Consider the following 27,326-nt stretch of genomic DNA (forward strand, 5'->3'; position numbering starts at 1 on the left):
CAGACTACCAATTGCTCAGATGCAGTTCAGGCTGGAGCTGAAGAAACTTGAAACAAGTCCACAATTGGCCAACTGATTGGACAAAATCCTTATTTGTGCCCATTCAGAAGATAGGTGACCCAAGAGAATGTGGAAATCATTAGACAATATCATTAATATTACATGCAAGTAAAATTTTGCTAAAGATCATTAAAAAATGGCTGCAGCAGTACATTGACAGAGGTTCAAGCTGGATTCACATGAGGAATATCATTGCTGATATCACACGGATCTTGGATGAAAACAGAGAATACCAGAAGGTAGTTTATCTGTGCTTTATTGATTATGCAAAGTCTTTCAACGTCGTGGATCATGACAACCTATGGACAGCATTGTGAAAAATGAATATTCTGAAACATTTAATTGTGCTCATGAGGAACCTGTACATAGACCAAGAGGCAGTCATTCGAATGAATGGTTTAAAATCAGGAAAGGTGTGTGCCAAGGTTGTATTCTTTCACATATTTATTCAATCTGTATTCAATCCAAGAAGCTGGATTATTTGAATAAGAACATGACATCAAGATCGAAAGAAAACTCATTAACAACTTGCAATAAGCAGATGATACAAAATATACAGATGATACAACCTTGCTTACTGAAATCGAAGAGGACGTAAAATACTTACATGAAGATCAAAGACCACAGCCTTCATATGGATTGCCCCTCAATGTAAAGACAACAAAAATCCTTACCACTGGACCAATAAATAGCATCATGATAAATAGAAAAAAGATTGAGGTGGTCAAAGACTTCATTTTGCTTGGATCTACCATCAACATTCATAGACGCAGCAGTCTAGAAATCAAATGATAGATTGCATTAGGCAAATCTGCTGCACAAGACCTCTTTGAAGTATTCAAGAGCAAAGGCATCATTTTGATGACTAAGGTATGCCTGTCCCAAGCCATGGTGTTTTCAAAAGCCTCATATGTATGTGACAATTGGGCAATGAATAAGGAAAACAAGATGGATTGGCACAGTGTCAGCAACAATGGGCTCAAGTGTAGCAATGATTGTGAGGTTGATGCAAGACTGGGCAGTGTTTCCTTCTGTTGTGCATAAGGTTGCCATGAGTCATAACTGACTGGATGGCACCTAACAATAGCAATCTGTCTGAGGGTAACTTCCCAAGATGCATTGCCATCAGGGAAATCTCATCTAGTACCTTAAGAACATGGAGTCTTGGTGTGGCGCTGTGGGATAATGCACTGGACTGCAAAGTGAATTTGAACTACAAGGTTGGTCATTCAAACTCACCAGTCGCTCCTTGGAAACTCTATAAAGGGTCACTATGAGTCAGAACTGACACAACAGCACTTAACAACAACAACTGAAAAACATGCCTTTTCTGCCTTTGACTTTGTAAATTAATAGCAAAGATTTAAATGGTATTCACTATGGAGTCCTAGTGCAGTGCTATAGGATAAGCACTGGACTACTAACCTTAAGGTCAGTGGTTCAAATCCACCAGATGCTTCTCAGAAACCTCAGAGAGGGTCACTATGAGTTGGAACTGACTTGAGGACACTTAACAACACCAGCAACATTGTTATATACAAAGGAGATGTGGTGGTGCAGGGATTAAAGTACTTGCATGCACAGTTTCTTGGATTAAACCAAATAGCTGCTCTGAGGGAGAAAGATAAGGCTGTTTCACTTTGTCTTCTAGGGGGCCATGTGTGGAACTGATGCAATGATTGTTTTTTGTTTTGTTTTTTTCTTTTTCTTTTATGCTATCTACAAGCTCTTTGCCTAGATCAACTCATTTTATCCTCAAGTAATCCTATACGGTAAATATCACAATGAGCACATGGAGAGTCTGAAGCACTTGCCATGGTGGACCAGAGAATAAGTGGTGGAGTTGGAATTTAAACACAGGTGTCTTTCAGCAGAGACCTAACTTTTAGATGGCCTCTGAATTTGTTCTCTTAGGAATCATGAAGTGAGGGAAGGCTGATTTGGGTGTTTCCACCTCCCTGGTCAGTTACCATTCTAATCGCATTAACATTGCCTACAGAAATCCTTTGGCAAAGAATAGCCACAGATTTTAAACAAAGAGAAATGTATATGGCCTGGGTTAATGCCATTGTTTGCTTAGTATATTCACCAGATTTACAAGTGACAAAATGAAGCATATAATCGAAACAAAAAGACTTCCCACAATGCTATTGGTGTTTAAGTGCTCTCTTAGTGATCCTGTGTAGGATTTCTGAGACTGTAAATCTCATCTTTTTCCTCTGGGGTGGCTGGTGGACTCGAACCACAGACTTGATTGTTTGCAATCCAGTACTTATCCTAAAGAGCCACCATTCTCCCACCCACAGCATTGTCAGGTGCCATCGAGTCGGAACTCCCACCCACAGCATTAGCGGTTTTAAAAAAAAAGAAAGGCCACAGAAGATAATCAGGATAACCCAAGCAAAGTGAGACAGTTACTCTTTTCCAGAAAAGAATATTCTAAGGGTAAAATTTTCAAAAAAGGAAATCAATGAAATGTATTGCCATTTCTCAACCACAGCTTCTGGCTTTGAGTAAAGCAATTGTACTGTTTACAAAGTATGTTCACAGTTGTTTACTCCCTGATCTTTCTAGTACCCCAAAAAAGTTGAATATCTTGCCTAAAATAACCCACAAAGCATTGGCAGAGCCATAGCCTGATCTCCTGAGGTAGAGATCAGAGAACTTTAACTTCACCGGCAGCTCTCTGCCCCTCTTCGGTAAAATCAGATGTTTGATATGGAAATCCGTCTTTTTTATTCTCAGTTGTCATTAATTCAGACTCACCGTAACTGTATGTGTGTCAGAATACACTGCACTCCACATGATTTTCAATGGCTGGTTTTTTGATTTTGTTGTTTTTAAATAGCTCTCCAGGCTTTTCTTCTGAGGTGCCTGGAGGTGAACTAGAACGCCCTAACTTTTGGTTAGCAGCTGATCATGTTAACTGTTTGTACCACCCAGGGACTTTTTGGGGTATCTGATTCCTAGTTATCCAGAAATAAAAGCTAACAAGTCTGGATCGAAGGTTTTACCATGCATCAGATGCGGACCTCAAAACTTCACAAGTGTAACTCTTCTAATCCCACACGCAAATCGATGAGATTACTGTTAGGATCATCACAGATGAAGGAATTGAGGTATGGAGAAGTTCAACAACTTGCTCAAACTCAACCTTCTAGCAAGTTGGCAGAGACTGGATTCAAACCAGGACTTCTGGCTTGAGAAGCAGTTCCTTCAAGTCTTCCTACTTCTGATGAAAATTAAGATAGAATTTTCAACAATAAATGTAATAGTATCGATTCTTGAAAACATCTGTGAATACATAATACATTTGTAGTAAGAAAAAATATTACAATTTCTCAGGCAAAATAATTATTTGAAGATTAAACAGACCTTCAGGATTTCTGTATGCCAGGCGTAACATTCAAGTCACGCTGAGTTGAAGATGCCTTAATAGTACATGTTTTATATTGCATAGTACATTCAAGTTTACAATGAATTGCTATGTTCATTGTGTCAGTCATTGGGACTTACAATAACTTGGGATCTAGGCCTAATCAATATTGTTGTGTTTGTTGCTAGGTACCGTCGAGTCTGTTCAGACTCATAGTGACCCTGTATAGGGTTTCTGAGGCCATAATTCTTTACAGAAGCAGAAACCCTCAGATTTCTTTTGTGGAGTGGCTGGTGGGCTCCAACTGCCAACCTTGTTGTCACGATCCAGCGATTATCCTACAGAGCCACTGCGCTCCCCACAGTCAATATTACAAGATAAAACCTCAAAACCCAAAAACCTAAAACGAATGAGTGTTATATTACAAAATAAAAAAAAGACACAAAAATGAATGCTATGTAGTTTGAAAAAGTTCACCACACCAATAAACTAGAAAACTGGACCGGAACCCATTACTCTTGACTCCTGATATTCTGACCTTCCTGCAGCTACTGGCTGTTGTCCTCTTAGAAAAAATATTATCACCCTCAGACAGAAATAGAACCTAGAACTTTAAGGAAATGGGAAACTATTACAGATAGTGGAATTAGCTCAGGGTTGGACTACATCCCTTTCGATCCCTTTTTATCACATGTGACCATTGAAATGGCCCCAAACTTGTATTAACTACCCTAGAAATCAACTCATTTTCAGTATAACAAGCATGAGAAAATAATTCTATTCAATATCCTTTATACATAAACTGTCAATAACTGTTATTACTTAATCTTGGCTTGGTCCTTTGATCCATTTTACTATGGTAAAATGATGTTTAAAGTAAGTTTACTGATTAAATGAAATTTCTACTTTGATCTAGTCAAACAACAAATAACCAAAAATTGTCATGGGCAACTAATATCCTGGTGTGGTGTTGTAGGCTCAACACTGGACACCTAACTGTAAAGCTGGTAGTTCAAAACCACCAGCTGCTCCTTGAAAACCCTCAGGATTTCTGTGAGTCAGAACTAACTAGATGTCACTTAACAATATCATGTTAATTATGAATAAATGTCTTAAGCATGTTTAAATATACACACCGTAGGGCTATTATCTGAGTGTTGACCCACAATACTAATGATTATTAAACTACATTTATAATTTAATTTCATACCTATCAACTTACATGTTCTGATACAGGGACTGTGTATGGTAATGTGGGGGATCTAAATATGAACAAAACTTTTATCTGCCTTCAAGGAGCCTGGGGAAAGCCGGAGAGGCCAGAGGCACGACTGCAAGGAAAATGATACAAGATAGAAGGTATAAATAACAGTTTGATACAATAATTGAAGAGATGTCACAAGACTGTATATGATTAATCATGAAATGAATTCTACAGCTAATAGGAGTTCTAGATAAGGAACAGTGCTCCAGGCTGAAGTTGCGAAGGGAAACTTTGTCAGGGAGAGTGAGTTGAGTGTGAGTTAGATCTTAAAGGATGCCAAAAATGAGACTAGCTGTAGCAAAGGCAACAGACATTCCAGACAGAGAACAGTGTGGGCATAGGTGTTGAGGCAAGAACATTCTGGAAGTGCACGTTCAGGGTAGGGGCAGTAAACAGTAAGCTTCATTGGACCTGACATGATTCCAGTGCCAACCCCTTGCAGCTGTTGTTGAAAATACTTGTGAAGCACCTTAGTACTAACCAGTTTCTAAGCATCCATTTATCCCCACTGCCAGCCTTGCTGTTTCCTAGACCAAGGAATCCTTTGTGGCACCTCCTAGTAGAGGATGGGTAACTCCTCCCAACGAATCTTATGTTCCTACCATACTTGTCCTGGAGTCCTGGTGTGGTGATTCAGGGAAATGTGCTGGACTGCAAGGTCGATTTGAATCACAAGGTCGGCAGCTCAAGTTCACCAGCTGCCCCTCGGAAACCCTATCCAGGATCGCGATGGCACTTAACAACAACACATACTTCCCAATCCTAGTTACTATAAAGTCGATTTCAGCTCATATGTGTCAAAGCAGAACTGTACTCTGGAGGGTTTTCAATGTCTGCTTTTGGAATCCAATCACCAGGCCTTTCTGTGTGAGGTACCTCTGGGTGGAGGCGAGCCTCTAACCCTTTGATGAGCAGCTGAGCTTGCTAACCACTTGCATCATGCATCAGGGAGAACTCTCAGACTTGGGACTGGATTGCTCAATAAGCCAGGTTAGCACGGGCTTATTTGTGCTTCCTTACTAGTCTGTAGTGAACAATTTCTCATGGTTGTATGCTTACTTACCAATCTGTAGTGACCAATTTCACATAGGTTCCACCATAGGTGAAATAGTTCACTACAGATTAGAAAGTAAGCTCAGGCTTACCTTGCTTACTAGGAACTGTGTGCCTGTTAGGGATAGTGAATTTGAAAAGAGGCACTGATTTTGCAGTATTGTGGTATTGGGAGAGATGCCAGTCATACCTAGAGGCAGAAGCTTTGATACAGTGAAAAACTGAACTGTTCACTACAGATTAGTAAGTAAGCACAAGTAAGTCCAAGCTTACCTTGCTTACTGGATAACCTACACTGCCCACACTTCAGGCTCTACTGTGGTTTCTCATGAAAATCCCTTCAGAAGTACAATCAATCCAGACACGGGCAGTTGGGACTTACACTTTTGGAAAACCTAAGGCCATTCACGACAACTGCCACACCCTTGGAGAACCCCCAACAGATAAATAAATCCCTTTGATTATCCACCCTAGCTGTCTTTGCATCCCAATTATGCTTCCTATGTAAGATGCCCCTACCCTGCTCACCCTACTTCCCAGAGTGCCCACTGGAATGGCACTGCATAGTAACAACTCCCCAACATCTTGAACTCTTCTAGAATTTCCCTCCGATACTTCAAACTCAGGGTCCTTCTGACAGGCCAGTGCCATGGCCTTCATTCAAAAACAATGTATTTATTCCTCTTTTAAGACCAGAACTGGGGATACAACCATGAGCAGAATGGCCAAAACTCCTGCCCTCAGGTAGCTTGTTTTTGGTAGTAAGATTGCTAAGAAGTCAAAAAAAAAAAAAAAAGTATATATATATAAATAATAATATATATTATATAATATAGCATATGTATGTATGTGTATCTATATTATATATCATATGTATGTATATATATGTGCTCTGGTAGCGTAATGGTTATGAATCGGGCTGTGGGCTGCAAGGTCAGCAGTTCGAAACTACCAGCTGTTTCGCGGGAGAAAGATGAGGCTTTCTGCTCCCTAAAGATTTACAGTCTCGGAAACCCTGTACAGGGTCGCTATGAGTCAGAATCGACTCCACGGCACATAACAACAACAATATATACATTGAGAGATAGAGACAGTCCTGGTGTGGCACTGCAGAATAATTTACTAGACCATAGTAAATTGGTTTGAACTTCTGGTAGATTTGAACCGCTGACCTTGCGGTTCAAACCGACCTTGAAGTCCTTTGTTGACGATAAGTGCTATGGAGAAAAATGAAGCAGGAACATGGAATAGGGAGCATCTGGGGAGGTAGAAAGCCCTGGGTGGCACCATTAACAATAATTTTTAGTAGCTTGGCTACTAAAAGAAAGAAGAGTGGTTGTTTGAAATGATTCTAGTCATTTAAACCCGTATGGAGCACAGTTCTACTCTGAAACACATGAAGTCACTGTGAGTCAGGAATTAACTTGACATCAATGGGCTTGTCTATTTTTGGGGGAGTAGGAACAGTAGGAGATCAGGGGGACCTTGCTGAGAAGGTGACATTTGAGCAGACAACTGAAGATGAGGGAATAAGCCTTTCAGGTAGTGTGAACAGCAAGTGCAAAGGTTCTGATGTGGGAATGTTTTTGGTGATATCATCTTATCTGGTGATAACAAGGAGGCTGGAGCAGAGTGGACAAGTAGTAAAATCGTAGGAGATGAAGTCAGAGAAGAAAAGTAGGCAAGGTAGATAGGCCATGATGAAAACATTAGAGTTATTTCAGGTGGGAAGCCATTGGAGGGTTTCAAGTGATGTAATAACATGGTCAGACTTACATTAAAAATAAATAATAATAACTCTGCTGTGGTATGAGAATAAATAATGGAGACGGATAGGTTCTGACTAATGCTACATTCTTTGGTAGAAATGGTGTCTCTTTCAGGGTGTTGCCATCCTTTCCACTTCACCATTATACCTCTGCTTCCCTGTCATTCACTGAAGATCTTAAGCCTCTCCGTCGCAGTCTTCCTCTTCTCCACAAGACCTGTCACCATCCAGGAGAATGTAGTGTACAACTGGATACTCAACTCAGTTCCTTGGCTTTTTAGCTCACTGTCTTCCTCAAGTTGATCACCTTCATATCTTTTTCACAAGTAGTCATTCAGTTCCATTGCTAGGCCAGGACCTTATTATCACCTGGAATTCCATTCTGAAAGCCCAATCTCCTATCTTTTTAGGTTTCTTCCCTCTTTACTCCTAGATTAACTATGCTCATTCATGGGGGGAAAAATAGAAATTTCTCTGTTCACTATAATAAACTTTTTCTTGAGTTCTTACTCTCATGACTCATTAATTCAGCCATTCTCTTTCCAAAAATCCTTTGTTATCTCGCCCCATTGTCTTTTGGTGACACCTACCTAACAAATCTCTAAACATGGATCAGATCAATTTTCAACTTCCCTCCTACATGCACACCATTATAGAAGATCACAAACCACTTAGATTGATGCTACTCCAATTTCATGGTTTCCAATCCACCTGGACCTGCCATGCTTCCTGGAAATCCTTCTACAACCATTATGGTTATTGATAATATTCTCCACACTCTGCAAATTCTACTTATCTCCTATTTCCTCCCTCACTGGTGTTGAATCCAACAAGTGCTTGCCACTTATTCACCATTCAGGAGAAATACGGTAGTCTGCTTCTGTAAAGATTTACAGTTTTGGAAACCCTGTGGGACAATTCTACTCTGTTCTAGAGGGTCCCTTGAGCCAGAATTGACTCAAAGGTAGTGGGTTTTGTTTGTCCACCACATCCATCTATCTGCTTCCAAGAATGGCACAAATACCTTCATCTATATTCAAGTTTTCAGCCTCTCCCACATTAGGAAACTTGCTTTATATTTATCTCTATTTCTCCTTTGTTTTCCTCCCTTCAGCATTTAGACTTGCCCACGTCTCTCATATTTTAGAAAAACACACGCACAACTCCAAATGCTCCCCTCCCCACACCCCTTTCTACCTTATCTTGCCTTACCTTTCTTTCTTCACAGTCATGTTTATTGGAAAAGATTCTATTCCCTTATGTCCATTTCTTCATTTCCCGTTTGATTTGGTTCCCACTTTATTTTCTGAAAATACTCTCTCTATATTCCCCAGGCACCCAATCTAAGCACTCAGTCTTTCTGAAATTGATCAGTTGCCAAAGAATGGATTATAATTCATGGCAAACACATTTGTGTCAGAGTACAACCGCTGTCCCTAGAGTTTTCAATGGCTGGGTTTTCAAAAGTAGATTGCCAGGACTTTCTTCTGAGGTGCCTGCAGGTTGACTTGAACCTCAAACATTTTTGTTAGCAGCCAAGAGCATTCGTCATTTGCAACACTCATGAATTCCTAGCTTTATTGAAGGGACCTACTAATAGGCTGCTGGCATTTGCCAAATCTGTTCCCAGACTGGGATACACTTCCTTTATAGACAGAGACTGACTTGTCTATTCATCTTACTTACATGTTATGATATTCGGGAAGTCTTTTCTAGCTCACCTCACCCTGAATTACAGGGTGTAATTCAGGCATAGCATCCTATGCTTAATCCTTATTTACACTGACCACATCATATGCACATTTCTTATTTACTTATTAGCTTCCCTTGCTAGATCATACGCTACATGAGGTCAAAGACTATACCGCAGGTCCTCACATATGTGCTCATTTGAATTAGAATTATACCTGAAACAGAATTATGAGTAACATTAAGTAATTTGAGTTTCCATCTCTGACATTAAAAAAAACTGAAAGTTTTTAAGCAAAGCAGTAACGTGATCAAAGAGATAACCCTGAAATAGTTGCTCTCTCTTCCCTGTTCAACTTGCTTGTATAAATGAATTCATTTCATTTGGGCTTTATGAGCCTCTATTTTACTGTGCCCAAAATGGTACTGCCTTTCAGAGCCTTTTATTTTCTAAGATAGAAAGTAGCAAGTACACTGGATGAGAGAAAGCATGCTGGGCATTTGAGTTTGGGACATGTGTGTGGGACAGTCAGATAGAAATGTCTAGTGGGCATGTGTGTAACAGGGTCTGATGTTCTGGGAAGGCCTGAAGTAGGGACATATATTTTGGATTCATCAGCATTTACATAATTTTGGAAACAGGGCAGTGTGTGTGCTCACCAAGGGAGACCATGTAGAGCAAAAAGGGTTAGAGGGCTAGAATGTAAAATCCTTGAAGACACAGGCATTTGAAGACAAAAGAAGAAAGAAGAATAAAGGAGAGACAGGAGACCCGAAAGAAGTGGTCAGAAAGGAGAGAAAAAAACCCAAGGAAAGACATATGGGGATAAGGTCAACACTCTGCCTTGAGCCCCTCTTTGCACGTCCTCTAGCCTTGTCCTCTCTCCCCGACCTTTCGGATCCTGGACTGAAGAGCACAGAACTGAGCTGCTGCAGGCTTGATACTCGGCACATGCGCATGATCTAATTTAATCAGTCTCACGCCACTGGACAGAAATAGCTTATCACTGGCCAACTCCTATTACATTATGCCCAACATTTACCTTAAACATCTCCTCTCCAGAGGATCCTGATCATTCTTTAGGTTCGCTCTTTTGTTTTTAAAAACAGTTTTATTGAGATATATTTGACATATCATATAATACACCATTTAAGATGCGCAATTCAATGTTTTTCAATACATTCAAAGAGTGATGCAACCACCATCACACTCCATTTTAGGATTGTAAGCCAACAAGACATCTATCCCCTTTAGTCATCACCCCCCCCCATCTCTCCTTACCTCGTAGCCCTAGGCAACCACTAATCTAATTTCTGTCTGTAGATTTGCTTATTCTGCACATTTTCTCATCTCCATCTTAAATATTTCTCTGCTTTATTCCTTCACTTTGGCACCACAGCAAGGATGTAATGTGACTTCCAAGGTATTTATTATAAATAATATATAATCATAGTTGCATTGTTTAATGTTCAATCTATTATCTAAAACTATGATTAATAATTTCCAAGATCTAACTTTTGGATACATTCCTATATTTATACTATGCAGGACGTCATAGCATATTGATCATTTTAGCATTACCATACAAGCTGTGTTTTTCATGAAATGTAATTATGGCAATTTTACATTGCATTATGTAAATCAAAATGTATTACAACTATTAATTTGGATAACAACAATAGCCTATTTATATAGAATAGATGAAAAAAAGAGAAAACCTCACCAAAATACTTTGTTTCTATATAATTATGCAGTCCATCTATTTGTGGAATAAATGACCAGCTAATGATATAATCTACACTAAAGCCAGGATACCTCTTCATGAACTTGGTGGGGAGTTATCCAAGAGTCCTCTGGGAGTTATTCTAAATAACAACTACTCCATTTTCTTCTGACAGATATATAATGTGAACCACTAAGAAGGATGTTTCTGGAGTCTAGTGTTGTACTGGTGAACTTCATCCCCCAGTCTGCTTCTGGATCAGTGGTTCTAAGATAGTAACTGCATCAGAATCTTCTTGGGGAGGGTGTTGTTAAAATATAAATGCTGGGCCCTGCTTCAATAGCCATTGGGCAGAGGACAGGGTGTGAGGCGGTTGTTGTTAGATGCTAAGTAGGCGCCAACTCACAGCAATCTTGTATGACAGAGTAGAACTGCCCTGTAGGAGTTTCTGGGTGGTAATTTTTATGGGAGTAAATTGTTAGGACTTTATCCAGCAGAGCCGCTGAGTGGGTTCAAACCACTAACCTTTCTGTTAGCAGCCAAATGTGCTAACCTTTGTGCTACCAAACCAAAAACTGGTTGTTGAGTCAACTCTGACTTATAGCCACCCTACAGGTGCTGTAGGATAATGCACTGGAAAGTAGGTGGTTCAAACTCAGCCAGATACTCCTTGGAAACCCTATATAGGGTCGCTATGAGTCAGAACCAACTCGATGGTATTTAACAGCATCAACAATAGGACAGAGTAGAGCTGTTCCATTTCCAAGACTGTAGTCTTTACTGGACTTCTAACAGTGAGGTCAGTGGTTCAAATCCACCAGTGGCCCCTCAGAAACCCTATACAAGGTCGCTATGAGTAAGAATACCAGCAGTCTTTACAAAAGCTGACTGCCACAGTTTTCTTTCATATGACATTTAGTGGATTCGAACCACTGGCCTTTTGATGATCAGCAGAGTGCTTAACTACTGCATCCTCAGGGCTACTTAATTATAGTAGTCCAGTTTATTTTATTTTGACTTTCCCCCTCCATGCAGAGCAGACCCTGTAAATGGCATTTAACATCCCTTCCTCTGCCTAATGATTCCTTTGTAATAGTGTAGGTCTGTTACATAACCCACTGCAGTCAAGTTAATTCCAACCTTATATAGGATTTCCGAGACTATAAATATTTATGGGGACAGAAAGGCTCCTCTTTCTTCTGCAGAGCTATTGGTGGATTTGAACAACTGATCTTTTGGTTAGCAGCCCAATGTGTAACACACTACACCACCAGGATTCCTTGTTGTTGTTAGGTGCTATTGAGTTTGTTCAGATTCATAGCAACCCAATACACAGCATAATGAACCACTGCCTGGTCTTTCATCATCCTCACCATTGTTATGTCTGAGCCATTATTGCTGCCACAGTGTCGTCCATCTTGTTGAGGGTCTTCCTCTTTTCCTCTTGACTCTCCACTTTACCAAGAACAGCATCCTTCTCTAGGGACTGATCCCTCCTGAAACCATGACCAAAGAACAAGAGACAAAGTCTCATCATCCTCATTTCTAAGAAGCATTCTGGCTTTATTTCTTCCAATACAGATATGTTTGTTCTTCTGGAAGTCCATGGTCTTTTCAATATATTTCACCACCACCATAATTCAAATACATAGATTCTTCTATGGACTTCCTTATTCACTGTCCAAGTTTTACATGCATTGAAACTATTGAAAATCCCATGGTTTCAGGTCAGGAGAGCACCTTAGTCCTCAAATTGACTCGAAAGTGAAATGTTTTTGCAGAAGATTTGCCTAAAGCAACAAGTTGTTCGATTTCTCAACTGCTGCTTCCATGAGTGTTGATTGTGGATACAAACAAATTGAAGTCTTTGGCAACTTCATTTTTTGCTTTGTTTGTCATGATGCTTTGTATTGGTCCAGTTGTAAGGATTTTCATTTTCTTTACATTGAGATTCAATCCCTACTAAGGGCTGTAGTCTTTGAACCTCATCTGTATTTCAAGTCATCTTTGCTTCTAGCATGCAAACTTGTGTCATCTGCATATTGCAGGTTTGTTAACGAGCGAGCCTTCCTCCAATCCTGACATTCTTCTTCATATTATCTATGTAATAATCAGTGATTTCCACATTCCTTTGGGTCACCTTTCTTTGGAATTGGTGCAAGTATGGGTCTCTTCCAATCTGTTGTCTCAGTAGCTGTCTTCCAATTTTCTTGGCATAGATAAATGAGTGCCTCCAGTGCTGCATTAGTTCATTGAAAGATTTCAGTTTGTATTCTGTCAGTTCCTGGGGCCTTGTTTTTTGCCAATGCCTTCAGTGCAGCTTGGACTTCTCCCTTAGTACCTTTAGTTCTTGGTTATATGCTACCATGATTCTGTGTATTCCTACCATCCTCACTGAGTTCCTTAGGGCTGTATTGTTGTTAAGTGCTGTCAGATCAATTCTGACTCATAGTTACCCTGTACAGGGCTTCCAAGGAGTAATTGGTGGATTTGAACCACCAACCTTATGATTCACAGTCCAGTGTTTATATATTATTGTTGTTGTTAAGTGCCATTGAGTCAATTCTGACTCATAGTGACTCAGTATAGGTTTTCCGAGGAGCAACTGGTAAGTTATATATATTCCTACATTTACAACAATTTCAATGAGCTGTATGATATTATTTGCTTTCTCATTAATCTTTGGCTACCTAGCAAGTTTTTATTCCTTGTTCCTTCTTTAGTCATTGGCTTTGTTTTCCCTACTGACAGGGGTAGATGCATTACTGAGACTTGGGTAATCTCCTTGGTCTTGCTTTGGAGATGGAGTACAAATTACATTAAATAAAAATTAGAAGGTAAAATCCTCTTTAATCTAGAGTCACAATGCTGCATTGAGGCTACGATTGACCGTTATCTCTACAGCACGGCATAAAACCATCTCCAGTGTAAAACCAAAATACAAACTAATAGAACAGAGCGAATAAAGAAAACTTGGTGATATTGTTTCATTCTGGATTAAGTCATGCCTGATAACAGCAGCATCCTTATTATTCTCAATCATTTGAGCCAATAAATTTTTCTTTTAAACAAGCTTTTGACTCACAGCAAGCCTATAGGAGAGCATAGAACTGCCCCCATTGGGTTTCCCAGGCAGCAAATCTTTACAGAAATAGATTGCCACAGCTTTTTCTTGTGGAGCAGTCAGTGGGTTCAAACCACCTACCTTTTCATTAGTGCTGAAAGCTTAACAACTCTACCTCCAGGACTCCTTTCTTAATTCACAGACTGCTGTTATTTATAAAGACTGGGGTTGGATTTGTCTGCAGGAGGTGTTCCTCACTTATCAACATGGTGAAGTTCCAAAGACCAGGTTGCTATTTGGAAATTAGCATTCTGTGAAAATAAAGAATGACCACATCTTATCAGATCACAAAATGGAGGATGGCTACAGCATTACGTAAGCCCCATCATTACTTCCTTGCCAAACCACTTAGAATCATGGTCCAGGCAAGTTGACAAGTAAACATGACAGCCAACATTACTCTCTCACCTAACACCTCCACTAGACATATATTGGTTAATGCTCAAAATAGTTGGATACTAGTTCCCCCCAACTATTGTCATAAACGTGAAATGTCAGATAACAAGATAGTCGGTAAGTGTAGGTGTAGAGCAAAGATTATTTCAGCTTTTAAAGTTCAATTCAAATGCCACATTACCATGATGTTCATTATAGAGTAAAGTCTGAGAGAGCTGGAACTCAATGAGACTGCCTTGCTTTTCTGCATCTTGCAAGTATTCCGTCATTGACAGGTGCAATTTCAGCATTTTCCTATTGTTTGTTTTAGTGGAAAACATTTATATTTCGTCTCTGACAGGTTTCTGCCTTACACAGATTCTGACTTTTGCAGATTTTATTGTAGTATGAGATTTTGTTTCTTTAGAACAATATAAGAATAGTGAAGAGGCAGACTATAACAACAACAACAACAACAAAAAATCAAAATGTCAACATTTAGGCAGCAGGTGTAAAAAATATAAAGGAAACACACACACATTTATTTTGTTTGATTTAAAATATTTATAGTAAATCTCATGTGGTCTGTGTTGTAACAAATAACTTCCTGTGGTTTTAAAGCCAAGAAGAATTTGTGATTTTAAGAATTGTACGTGGAGACTCACAGGATGAATGGTTAAATACTGGCTGCCTCAGCCTTAACGACAATCGAGTTGAATTCTCCCTTTTGCCTTCTTGATAAGACAGAAAGTCAACAAAAATGACAAAACAAACCAACAAAAAACACTTATTAAATGTCCTCATTAAGCTTCTCAATCAATAAGAAGCTATAGTTAAAACAAAACAAAACAACAGAACAATAAAAATACCCAACGACAAACCTAGAGCTGACAAGTCTTTCCAACTCATAGCGTAGAACTGTGCTGTGCCATAGGGTTTCCAAGACCCCAACAAGATGGATTGACACAGTGGCAGCAACGATAGGCTAAAACCTAACTGCAATCGTGAGGACGGTGAAGGGCCGGGCAGTCTTTTATTCTGTTACACGAAGGGTCACTATGAGGTGGACCTGACTCGATGGCACCTAAGAATAGCAACAACAATCTTTACAGAAGCAGATTGCCACATCTTTTTCCTGCAGAGTAGCTTGGAGATTTGACTTTTGACCTCATGATTAGCGCCAAGTGCTTTAACCACTGCAACATCAGGGTTCTTTAGAAGCTATAATAATGCAAACCTACTGTCATCAAGTTCATTCTGACTCATAGCAACACTATAGGATAGAGTAGAACTACTTCATAGTATTTATGACATTGTATGTCTTTAGAGGAGTCCTGGTGTGGCGCTGTGGGTTAATGCGCCAGACTGCAAAGCTGTTTGAACTACAAAGTCGGTGGTTCAAGCTCACCAGCCACTCCTTGGAAACCCTATACAGGGTCGCTATGGGTTGGAACTGACTCGATGGCATTGAACAACAGCAACAACATATCTTTACAGGAGTCCTGGTATGGCGCTGTGAGTTAATGCACTGGACTGCAAAGCCAGTTTGAACTGCGAGGTTGACAGGTCAAGTTCACCAGCTGCTCCTTGAAAACTCCTTGAAAACCCTATACAGGGTCACTATGGGTTGGAATCAACTCGATGTTACTTCACAACATATCTTTACAGGAGCAAATTGCCTCATCTTTGTCACACAGAGTTGCGAATGGGTTTGAACGCCTAACCTTCTGGCTAGCAGCCAAATACTTACCTCACTGTGCCATAAAGTCTCCTTAGAATCTATATTGTTGTTGTTAATGCTCTGTTTCTAGTGTTTCCAAGAGTGGCTGGTGGGTTTGAAATGCCAACTTGTAGTTAGCAGTCTAGTGCTTATCCTGAAGCACCACACCAGGATTCTAGGAACTATAGTTGCTAAGTGCAGTCAAGTTGGTTCCGACTCACAGTGACCCTGTGTAGGCTTTCTGAAGAGTGGCTGGTGGGTTTAAACTGTTGAGAAACTCTACCTGTTGTTATTGTTAAATGCAAGAAACTATACTAGGGAGGGCAAAATAACTAAACATCAAATACATTTCAATCAATTATAAAATCTGTAATCGTGTCCTGGCTCCAGTTAATTGAGATGGCAGAGTATTTTGAAATAAGCTTCCACTGACAACAAGCAATTTGAACACTGGTATTTGGACTACAAAAGCACTCTCACTGAGTTACACCAGGTACCTCATTGCTGTAGTGGGGAGCTGGATCACATGCCTTTTCAATTATAGAAGAAAGATTTATAAGAGGTGGACTCTTTTGTATAAGGTATGGGGTGTTCTCTTTTCAATCTACATTTTAAATTATTTTTGCAAGGTAATAGGGATGATGTAAAAATTTTGTGGTAGATTCTTTTTCAAGGTTAAAAGAGCAAAGGGGGTATTTATGTGCCTGAAGAAGAACTTCTTCATAAACATGTGTGATTCTTGAAGAGACATACTTCCCCTCATACAACAGGAAGTGCCTTGACATTCTAAAACAACTTAAATAACAAGGGACTGTAAGTTTCTTAGGGTAAAGATAAAACTACATTTTTCTGTTTGAAAATGCAAATGATCTACATGTTCTCCATAATAGTTAAAAGTGGTGTTGTTTTTTGTTATTGTTGTGGTTTTAAAGAAGTAATAAGATTTTATTGAATTTCTCAAGTAAACCCAAGTGAAAACTGTAACTTCTAGATAGAATATCACTGGTTTGCTGCAAATATAGTCTCCAACTTAATGTCTTCCTTTATTCAATTTTTCAATAGTCTGCTGAGCGAATTATTTTTCTCTTAGAAATACACATTTAAATACCTAACATAAATAACAAACTATTACCTAAAGGAGGACATATCACAAGTGCACTCATTTCTTAAATTGAGTAATATTTTAAAACTATGTTACTGATTGGTTTAAAATATTTTAAGTAATTCTGCGAAATTTTCTAGAGTTTACCACAATTTTCTGTTTTATCATATGGTTCCTTCCTGGATGACATAAAACATTTATGGTGGATTATTTTTCTAGACTAAAAGAGCAAAGGGGATGTTTATATGCCCGAAGAAAAACTTCTTCAGAAGTTCATATTTACTTAGTCTGGGCTGCTAACTACAAATTTGGCCTCTTAGTTATTATTCTTATTTTAATCTATAGTATGTATCCAGACTGCTATTGTTTTCTTTCTGATAATGTTGGCAATTCCCTATGTGTCTTAGTTCTAATGCCATAGGCCTTTGGCCACAGAACAGGGATAATTAGTAGGAATAACAAATAGAAAAGGAAAACATAATAATTTTAGTATTTTAAGCTTCTGACTATTCCAGTACTAATTTGGTACTTTCATGATGGCATTTATTATTACTGTTAGTTACTCTGGTAGCGTAATGGTTACGAATCGGGCTGCGAACCTTAAGGTCAGCGGTTCGAAACTACCAGCCGCTCCGCGGGAGAAAGATGAGGCTTTCTACTCCTGTAAAGATTTACACCCTCGGAAACCCTGTACAGGGTCGCTATGGGTCGGAACCGACTCGACGGCACTTAACAACAACAACAACAACAATCTTCACATTGATTCCAACTCATGGAGACCCCCATGTACAGAGCAGACTGCCCCATAGGGTTATTTAGGCTGTGACCATTTGGAAACATTGTTAGATGTGTCTTATGAGGTACCTCTGAGTAGTTCCTAGGTCGTTTGAGCACTTAATCATTTGTGTCATCCAGAAACTCCTGATGGTATTCATTTGACAGCTTTTGGTTCCAAGTTAGTGATTGGATGAATTCCACTAACTTTATCCAAACCAGTATGCATGCATTTGTTTAACAAGTGGGTGAGTGAAGGGTTAAAGAAAGAAAGCAATCCACTTACTCATAGATACAATAAAAGAATAGAATCACTAAGATAAGTAAAGTAGAATAAAATTGTTGTTAAGTGCCATTAAGTGGGTTCTGACTTATTATGACCCTGTATAGGGTTTCCAAGGAGCAGCTTGTGAATTTGAAGTGCTGACCTTGTGGTTCGAACTAACCTTGTGGTCCAGTGCCACATCAGGACTCCAGGATAAATCTAGTGCAGGTTTAATGAGTTATATATAAGGAGGCTTCAAAAAGTTCATGGAAAAATTCCATTATCTTTCAATTCCATTTCACATGAACTTTTCAAAACCCTCTCGTGTATTAGCTAGCCGTCCCGGACAAGGAAAGATGCCAGCATCACCTGGCCAACTCACTTTGTCAACCCCAAGGTGCAGGACTAGAAGTTGAATGGTGTTATGAATGTGTCCTGCAGTGCAGCCACTGGCACTAGAAGCATGTAGACAGAAGAGAAGAGACAAGCTTGAAATTAATGAAGACAGAAGCTGTTCTGTGGGAAATTCTCCTAGATATTAAATATGTAAAATTATCCACAAATGATTTGATTTTCATAAAAACCTGATCAAATAGGTACTCTCACCTACCAGGAATATCTTTGATAATGTAGCATGCATAACATACAAATTTTTCTTTTTTCTTCTTGGTAGAAATCATACAAAACAGAATTTCTTTTTAAGTCATAAATCTATTGCAGTACTACAACAGCATTTATGTCCGAGTGAAGTCATATGTTTTATGCATCCAAACTTTCAACAAAAATTTTAAAAATTAATCAATGATGTTAGAGGAAATACCGAAACACATCTCTATTATGTTTATAGAAAATAATACACTGAAATCTTTATTATATGCAAAGGCTATCAAAAAGTATGCAGGTAAAAATATCTTCACCCAAACCACAATGAAAAAAAAAAAAAAAAGAATGAAAAATCTAAATTATAAATAAAACAGAATAAGCTTGAGGTGTATTGGTATTAAAATTTAATATTAGGAAAATATCATAGTGTTTATAGATTGTTTCAAGGCATCATAAAATTTATGACGTTTTAGAATGTTTTCCATTCTAAGTAAAGATTCATTTCTTACTTAAATTTGAGTTCTGTCTAAAGAGGATTCCATAAAACCTGCCTACTCTTTCTTTGCTTTGATTTGGTGGGCTTCTGTCTGAGTAGTGATCTACTCTTAAACAGTAGTTGAACAACTACAATATATCTCAATCCAGAACATTCCAAAGAACACAAAAATAGTCTGTTTTCATTCTACAATTTGACGTTAGTGAAAATATGTGTCATAGATACCAGTTCTTTAAGGCTTAAGAATTTATTTTCTCTGAACATTGGGTCACTATGAGTTGAAACTGGCTTACAACAATGGGTTTTTTGCTTTTGTGGGTTATTTTGAACATTTTAGTTTTCTCCCAACATTTAATTTAGAAAATTTTCAATTGTACACAAAAGTTGCAAGAATAATACAATGGTCACTCATTTATTCTTCATTCAAATTTACCAATTGTTAACATTTTACTGCATTTATTTTATCTTTCTTTATAAACAACAATAATAGCAATGATAATAAATGTGTATTGTTATTGTTGAATAATTTGAGGTTAGTGGCAGACATTTAGATTCGTCAGTCCTTAATAATTTGTAGTCAAAAAGCAAGATCATTTGCTCACCAAACCACAATATAGCTCCCTGGTAGACACAGAGGTGTACTGTTCAGATTCCCATTCAGGAAAGGACTTGCTGCCCAGCTACAGGGAGTATAGTCTTCCACCAGCCTCCAGCTCCTAGCTCTTTAATGGTCTGCCTGAGCTATGAAGAATGCCTTGTCTTAGGATGTGACCTAATTCTAGGTCAGCTAGAATCTGATGATGAAAGGAAGTGGAGGTATAAAGACCATACTATGGAGGACAATGCATGGGGCACTCAGACGGGTGATTCTTGTTCCTGAGCAACTCAGTGGGCATCTGAGACTTTGTTGGGTCTGTGTTGACCTTTAATTTCCTTCTTTACATAATTTTGCTTCTTCCTACTTCTTTTGTGTTCATTGATCCATAATAAACATCTTCCATTCAAATTCTATTCTCTGTCTCACAATAGTACTTTATAAAATTGTTCTCTGAATTTTCAGTTCAGGATTACACGCTGCATTTAATTGTTATGTTTCTAGTCCAGTACAATTCAGTTGCTGTCATGTTGGCTCCAACTCATAGTGATCCCAGATGTGTCAGAGTAGTAATGTGCTCGATAGAGTTTTCAAGGCTGAGTTTTTGGCAGCTTATTGGCAGGTCCTTTCTGAGGTGCCATTGTTGTTGTTAAGTGCTGTCGAGTCAATTCTGACCCATAGCGACCCTGTATAGGGCTTCCAAGGAACAGGTGGTGAGCTTGAACTGCCAACCTTGCAGTTCAAACTGACTTTACAGTCTTGTGCATTAACCCACAGTGCCATTCGGGTGGATTCAAATGGCAAAACTTTCAATTAGTAATCATTAGCCCCACCCATGGACTCTCATGTTCCATTGCTGTTGTGAGGCATGTTAGAGACTGTTCTGATTCATAGCAACTCAGTGTACAACAGAACAAAACAGTACCCAGTCATGTGCTAGCCTCACAATTGCTATGTTTGAGTCCATTGCTGTACGTACTGTATAAACCCATCTCATTGAGTATCTTCCTCTTTTTTTTTTTTTGCTGGCCCTTTTCCAGGGACTGGTGCCTTTTGAAAATATATCCAAAGTATATGAGATGAAGTCTAGCCATCCATTCTGCTAAGGAGCGTTCTGGCTGTACTCCTTCGAATACAGATAATGATCAGTCTTCTGACTGTATATTCAATATTCTTCACCAACACCATAATTCAAATGTATCAATTCTTCTCTGGTTTTCCTTATTTATTGTCCAACTTTCACATGCATATGAAATGGTTGAAAATATCCTGGTTTTGATCAGGTTCATCTTAGTCCTTAAAATGACATTTTTATTCTTTAGCACTTTAAAGAAGTCTTTTGTAACAGATTAGCCTAATGCAATACATCATTTGATTCCTTGGCTACTGCTTCCATGAATGTTGATTGTTTATCCAAGTAAAATGAAATCCTTGACAATTTCAATATTTTCTCCTTTTATCAAAATGGTACTTATTAGTCCAGTTGCATTTTTGTTTTCTTTAGTGGTTTTTAAACTAGATTTTTTGGGGGTCTTTTTTATGACATTGGCATTTCTGAGTAGCAACTCGGCTGTTTTGTAGAATACCCTTGACTTTTGTGCTATTTTATATTGACTTGTGGCTAAGTTCAAGTTGTATACTTGTGGTTGAAATAACATAAAGGTGAAGTGTTCTTCACAAGGCATCATACTGGGCTTTCGATCTAAGTTTCTCCTATTATTTGTGCTGATAGATTTGAAGAGATTAAAGAGATCCCTTTGGTTAAAGAGATTCCTTTCATCTTTATAATTTTAAAGTAGATAGTGGGAAAATATTTTGAGATTGTATGACTATCCTGCTTTCCAACAAAATTTTACCCATGGATTTTTAGCAATTGTAATGATCTTTTACAGAAGCAACTATTAGTAAGACAGTTGCAAAAAAAATCTATCATTTCTTCCTTTATTACTTGGTGTTCCACTTTAAAGAACTTTCGCTCCCTTCTTTTTCTCCTGCTTCCTACTATCTCCCCTCTCTTTCTCTCTCTCTCTCTCCTTTATCTTCTTCCTTCCTTCCTTTCTACGTTCCTTCTTTATTTTCTTTCTGTCAGTTTGGAAGTATAGGTCTCCCCCTACCCACCCACCCTGACACCCGTTCAACCTGTTATAAACTATTGTACTCATTTTGATGAGAACTCACCAGTGAAAACTCCTTTAAGGTTGTTTCTCTCCTATTAACACATTCTCACCATTTTTCAGAATTTCCTTTTCTGGAGAATATAACAATATGCTCCAGGCTCACCGTATATTCACCCTGTCCAGAACTGGAATTTGTTATTTCTCCAAGAAAACTTGCTGTTTTTGTTAAGTGCCTTCAAGTTATTTCTGACTCATAGAAACCCTGTGTAGGGTTTCCAAGGAGTGGCTGGTGAATTTGAAACATGATCAATCCAGTGCATTATCCCGCAGTGCCACACCAGGACTCCCAAGAAGCCTTGGTTCCTTTCAATCATGCATAGTTCTTAAGGGGTCAAGATCTCGGAGCTATGGTGGGTTCATTGCTACTGGGGTGTCATTATATCTATGAGGGTAAGGCAAAAGTGTTTCTAAAAAATTCATAGAAACCTTTGTTAAACAAAAATATCAAAATACGGTTTCTCAACAGATCCTTCATGTGGTCTACACATTTCTGGAATGGTGTTTCCATCTCGCTAACCCTGAAACGTATTCTTGAATGTAGGTAGAGTAGCTAAAAGAACTGAGCAAAAAATTTCAAAGGACAATTCTAGAAGACAAAGTATTATAATGAAATGTGCAAAGATCTGGAGTTAGAAAATCAATAGAGAAGAACGCGCTTAGCATTTCCTAAGCCGAAAGAACTGAAAAAAAACTTTTAAGTCTTGACTTGAATTTATATTGAAGGATTTTAGAGGGAAAATGTTGAATAATTCAGAAAGTATCAAAAGCAGCTAGAAGGAATACACAGTCACTGTACCAAAAAGAATTGGTCAATGCTCAGCCATTTCAGGAGGTAGTATATGATCAAGTAAGAAGTCCAGGCTGCACTAAAGGTATTAGTCAAAAACAGAACTTTAGTAGCAGCAGCAATGGGCTCAAGCATAGCAACGTTTGTGAGGTTGGTTCTGGACTGGACAGTGTTTCGTTCTGTTGTACATAAGGTTGCTGTGAATCAGCACCAACTCAATGGCACCAAACAACAACAAGGAATCGATGGAATACCAATAGAAATGTTTTAACAAACTTATTCAACACTAGATGTACTTACACATCTATGCCAAGAAAATTGGAAGACCCTATGGACCCACCCTATGGACTGTGAACATTTTCTAACAATATTATTAATATCACATGTAAATAAAATTTTGCTGAAGATAATTTAAATTTGACAGGGAGCTGCCAAAAATTCAAGCTGGGTTCAGAAGAAGAGTTAGAAAGAAGAATATCAATGATGATTTCAGATGGATCATGGCTGAAAGAAGATGGATCTTGACTGAAAGCAGAGATGTTTACTTGTGTTTTACTGACCTTGCAAAGACATTCAATTGTGTGGATCATAACAAACTAAGGATAGCATTGTGAAGAATTCAAGATCACTTAATTATGCTCATGAAGAACATGTCCATAAAACAAGGAGCAGTTGCTAAAACAGAACAAAGGGATACTGCATGGTTTAAAATCAGGAAAGGCCTGTCTGGGTTGTATCCTTTCACCATGCTTATTCAATCTGCATGCTGAGCAACTAACCTGAAAAGCTATTCTAAGGCTTATTAACAACCTGCAATATATAAATGACACAACCTTGCTTGCTGAAAGCGAAGAGGACTAGAGGCACTTGCTGATGACCATCAGTGAATAACACCCTCCAACATGGATTACAACTCAATGTAAAGAAAACAAAAATCCTCACATCTGGACCAATAAACAATATGATAAATGGAGAAAAGATGGACATTTTCAAGGATTTCATTTTGCTTGGGTACACAATCAACAGTCACGAGATCAAATGGCATATTACACTGGGGAATTCTGATGCAAAAGACCTTTATAAAGTGTTAAAAAGCGCTTTGAGGATTAGAGTGCACCTGATCCAAGTCATGCATTTTCAATTGCCTCATACTCAAGGAGCTTTGGTGGTGTAGTGGGTTTCATGTTGAGCTGCCAATTTTAAGGTCAGCAGTAAAACTCCAGTAGTCACACCCCAGGAAAAACACCAGGCTTTCTCCTTCTGTAAAGATTGGCATCTTTGGAAACCCTATTTAGGGTCACTATGAGTTGGAACCGACTAAACAGCACACAACCACCATGAACATGTGAAAGTTGGACAATGACTAAGGAAGACCACAAGAGAATTGGTGCATTTGAATTATGGTGTTGGCAAAGAATATTGAAAGTACCATGGGTTGCCAGAGGAACAAACAAATCTATATTGGAAGAACTATAGCTTAAATGCTCCTTAGAGGTGATAATGGGGTGATTTTCCCTCGTGTACTTTAAACCTGTTATCAGGAAGGACATCATGCTTGGTAGCATGGAGAGTCAGTGAAAAAGAGGAACATCTGCAATGAGATGAATGGACACAGTGGCTGTAACAATGGGCTCAGACATAAAAACAACCATGAGGATGGCACAGGACCAGGCAGTATTTTATTCTGTTGTAAAAGGCCCCTTACCAGTCAGAGGAAACTTGAAGGCACATAACAACATCAACAATTAGCCCTGGTGTGGTGCTGTAAGATAAGCAATGACCTGGTAACTGCAAGGTTGCTATGAGTTGGAACAGACTTAACGGCACATAACAACATCAAAAAACAACAACACATCAACCTTCCCCCAAAGGAATTTTCACTCTTCCATTTATACCACTTCAAAATGACAGCTTTGGTATCCTTGAGGAACTCAAATCATGTTCCTTTGACATGTTCTTTAAATTTTGTGAAAAAGAAGTGTGAAGGTGACAGATGAGGGCTGAAGGAAAGATGGGAAAAGATTCCACCCGCCCCAAATTCTTATAGGACAGTTCATGTCACCCTCAAAAAAATGAACAGGTGCATTGTGATGGAGAAACAAAAATTATTGGTGCAAATTTTCCGGCTTTTCCCTCACTAATGTATAGTTTCATTTTCTTAAAACTTCTTAGAACAATTGTCCAGTGTCCTTTGAGAAAAATATATCAAGATTACCCCTTCAGAATCCCAATAAAACAGTTGTCATAACCTTCTGAGTTGATCTCTCTGTTTTGAATTTAACTGATCCAGCATATCATCTCTGACGTCACTGTTTGGATTGAACCTTTTTTTTTTTTTTTGACTAATGAAACTAAGACAAGGATGTTACTGAGAGAACGTGTCTGCAGCTATCCCCTGATCACAGAGATATGTTTAAACACGTTTTGTTTGGAATAAACTTGTGTATGTATAAACTAGTATTTGCCTTGGTAGCATAGTGGGTCAACGTGTTGGGTTCTGTGAACCACAATGTCAGCAGTTCAAATACAGCTGCTACGTGGGAGAAAGATGACAATGTACTCTCCTAAAGATTTACAGCCCTGGAAACCCTATTCAGGGTCTTTATGAGTCAGAACCAACTTTATGGTACACAGATGCCTCAGGCCTTGCAAAGGAGCTCTGGTAGCACTGAGATTAGGCATTGGGCTTCTAACTGCGAGACCAGCAGTTCAAACCCACCTGTAGCTCCATGGTATAAAGAAGAGACTATTCCCATAAAGAATTATTATGAGAGTCCTGGTATGGCGCTGTAGGATAAGCACTCAACCACAAGGTTGGTTTGAACTGTAAGGTGGATGGTTCAAACTCAACAGCCACTCCTTGGAAACCCTATACAGGGTCACTATGAGTTGGAACCGACTCAACGGCACTTAATAACAACAATGTGTGAACTGGAACCCTAGTAATAATACTTTTTAACTTACCCTCAAATGTTCCTTTAGTTCCTTCCGTTACTTCTAATTACAATTAAACACATTAGGGTCCTTTCTTTTCTTCCTCTTGTCCATATTTGCATCTCTCCTGTCCCACAATGATAACTCCCCAAATAACAATGCATTTACTCATTTCACTCACTTTCTCAGGCCCGCATTTCACACAAAAGTGGCCTAAGAATTGCTGCACTCCTCATTGCTACCCTCATTGCTACATTATGAGCAACACCTCCTAAGTATAGCTGAAGATTTCAGTGCAGCTCTTTTTGTCTTCTGTGACTACTATTTAAAACAGGGCTGAGTTGTAGGCTAGAATTTTATCTCCTTCTTTATTAATGAATGCCACAGTGTCTGAGTCACATGGAGAATATTTCTAGTGTCAAGATCATGAAGATCAATAGATTCTCTATTATTATGTTCCATCAACTTGATTTCTCAAGAAAACATTTTCTTCTTGGATTTTTATAGCTGCCTTTTTGTTTACCTGCCTTATTTATCATTATTATTTTATATGCTATCTATCTATCTATCTATCTATCTATCTATCTATCTATCTATCTATCTATCTATCTATCCTTAGTGCCTTACTAAGCACTGGACTGCAAACCACAAGGTCCTTGGTTCAAACCCAATAGCTGCTCCAAGGAGCAAAAATGAGACTTTCTGCTCCCACAGAAAAATAGATTTGAAGCCTAAGAAACTCTATACAGTGTTGCTATGAGTTGGAACTGACCCAATGGCACTGGACAATAACAACAACCTTTCTTTTAAGGAGCCCTGGTGGTGCTGTGGGTTAGACATTGGACTGCTAACCACAATGCTGCTGGTTCAAACCCACCAGCTGCTCCTCAAGAGGAAGGTGAGGTTGTCGGCTCCTGTAAAGATTTATACTCCTGGAAACCCTATACAGGGTCTCTATGAGTCTCAATTCACCCAATGGCAGTGGATGGGATCCTTTCAAAAATGTTTTTCTTTTGTTATACCTTAGTCACATTATCTGTTCTACCTAGTCCTACTTTTCCCCTGAAGATCAACTTCTCCCAGTCTTTCATCCTCTTGCTTCAATCTTTTGACTATCCTGCTGGGATTTGAAATTCCATGGCAACATATTTAGGCATAGATCATTCTTCCTTCCTATATTGGAACTTGAGACCCATCAATATAAAACCCCAAATATTAAGAAAAACAAACTTTTAATTGCCAAGAAAATCTCTTCTATTATTTTTTAAAATAATTTCCTTTGCACACCCTTTCGGGAATCCCATAAATTAAATGTTGGTTATCCTGGGTTGATCTTTTAGCTTTTTCATATCTTTCTTTCTCTTTGTTCCTCTTTTCTCATTCTCTTCTCTCTCATTTTTTGTGTGATTTCCCTATCTTTATATTCTTAAGTATATACAT

Source organism: Chrysochloris asiatica, unplaced genomic scaffold (genome assembly GCF_000296735.1).
Source record: "Chrysochloris asiatica unplaced genomic scaffold, ChrAsi1.0 scaffold00006, whole genome shotgun sequence".
NCBI classification, from domain to species: Eukaryota; Metazoa; Chordata; class Mammalia; order Afrosoricida; family Chrysochloridae; genus Chrysochloris; species Chrysochloris asiatica.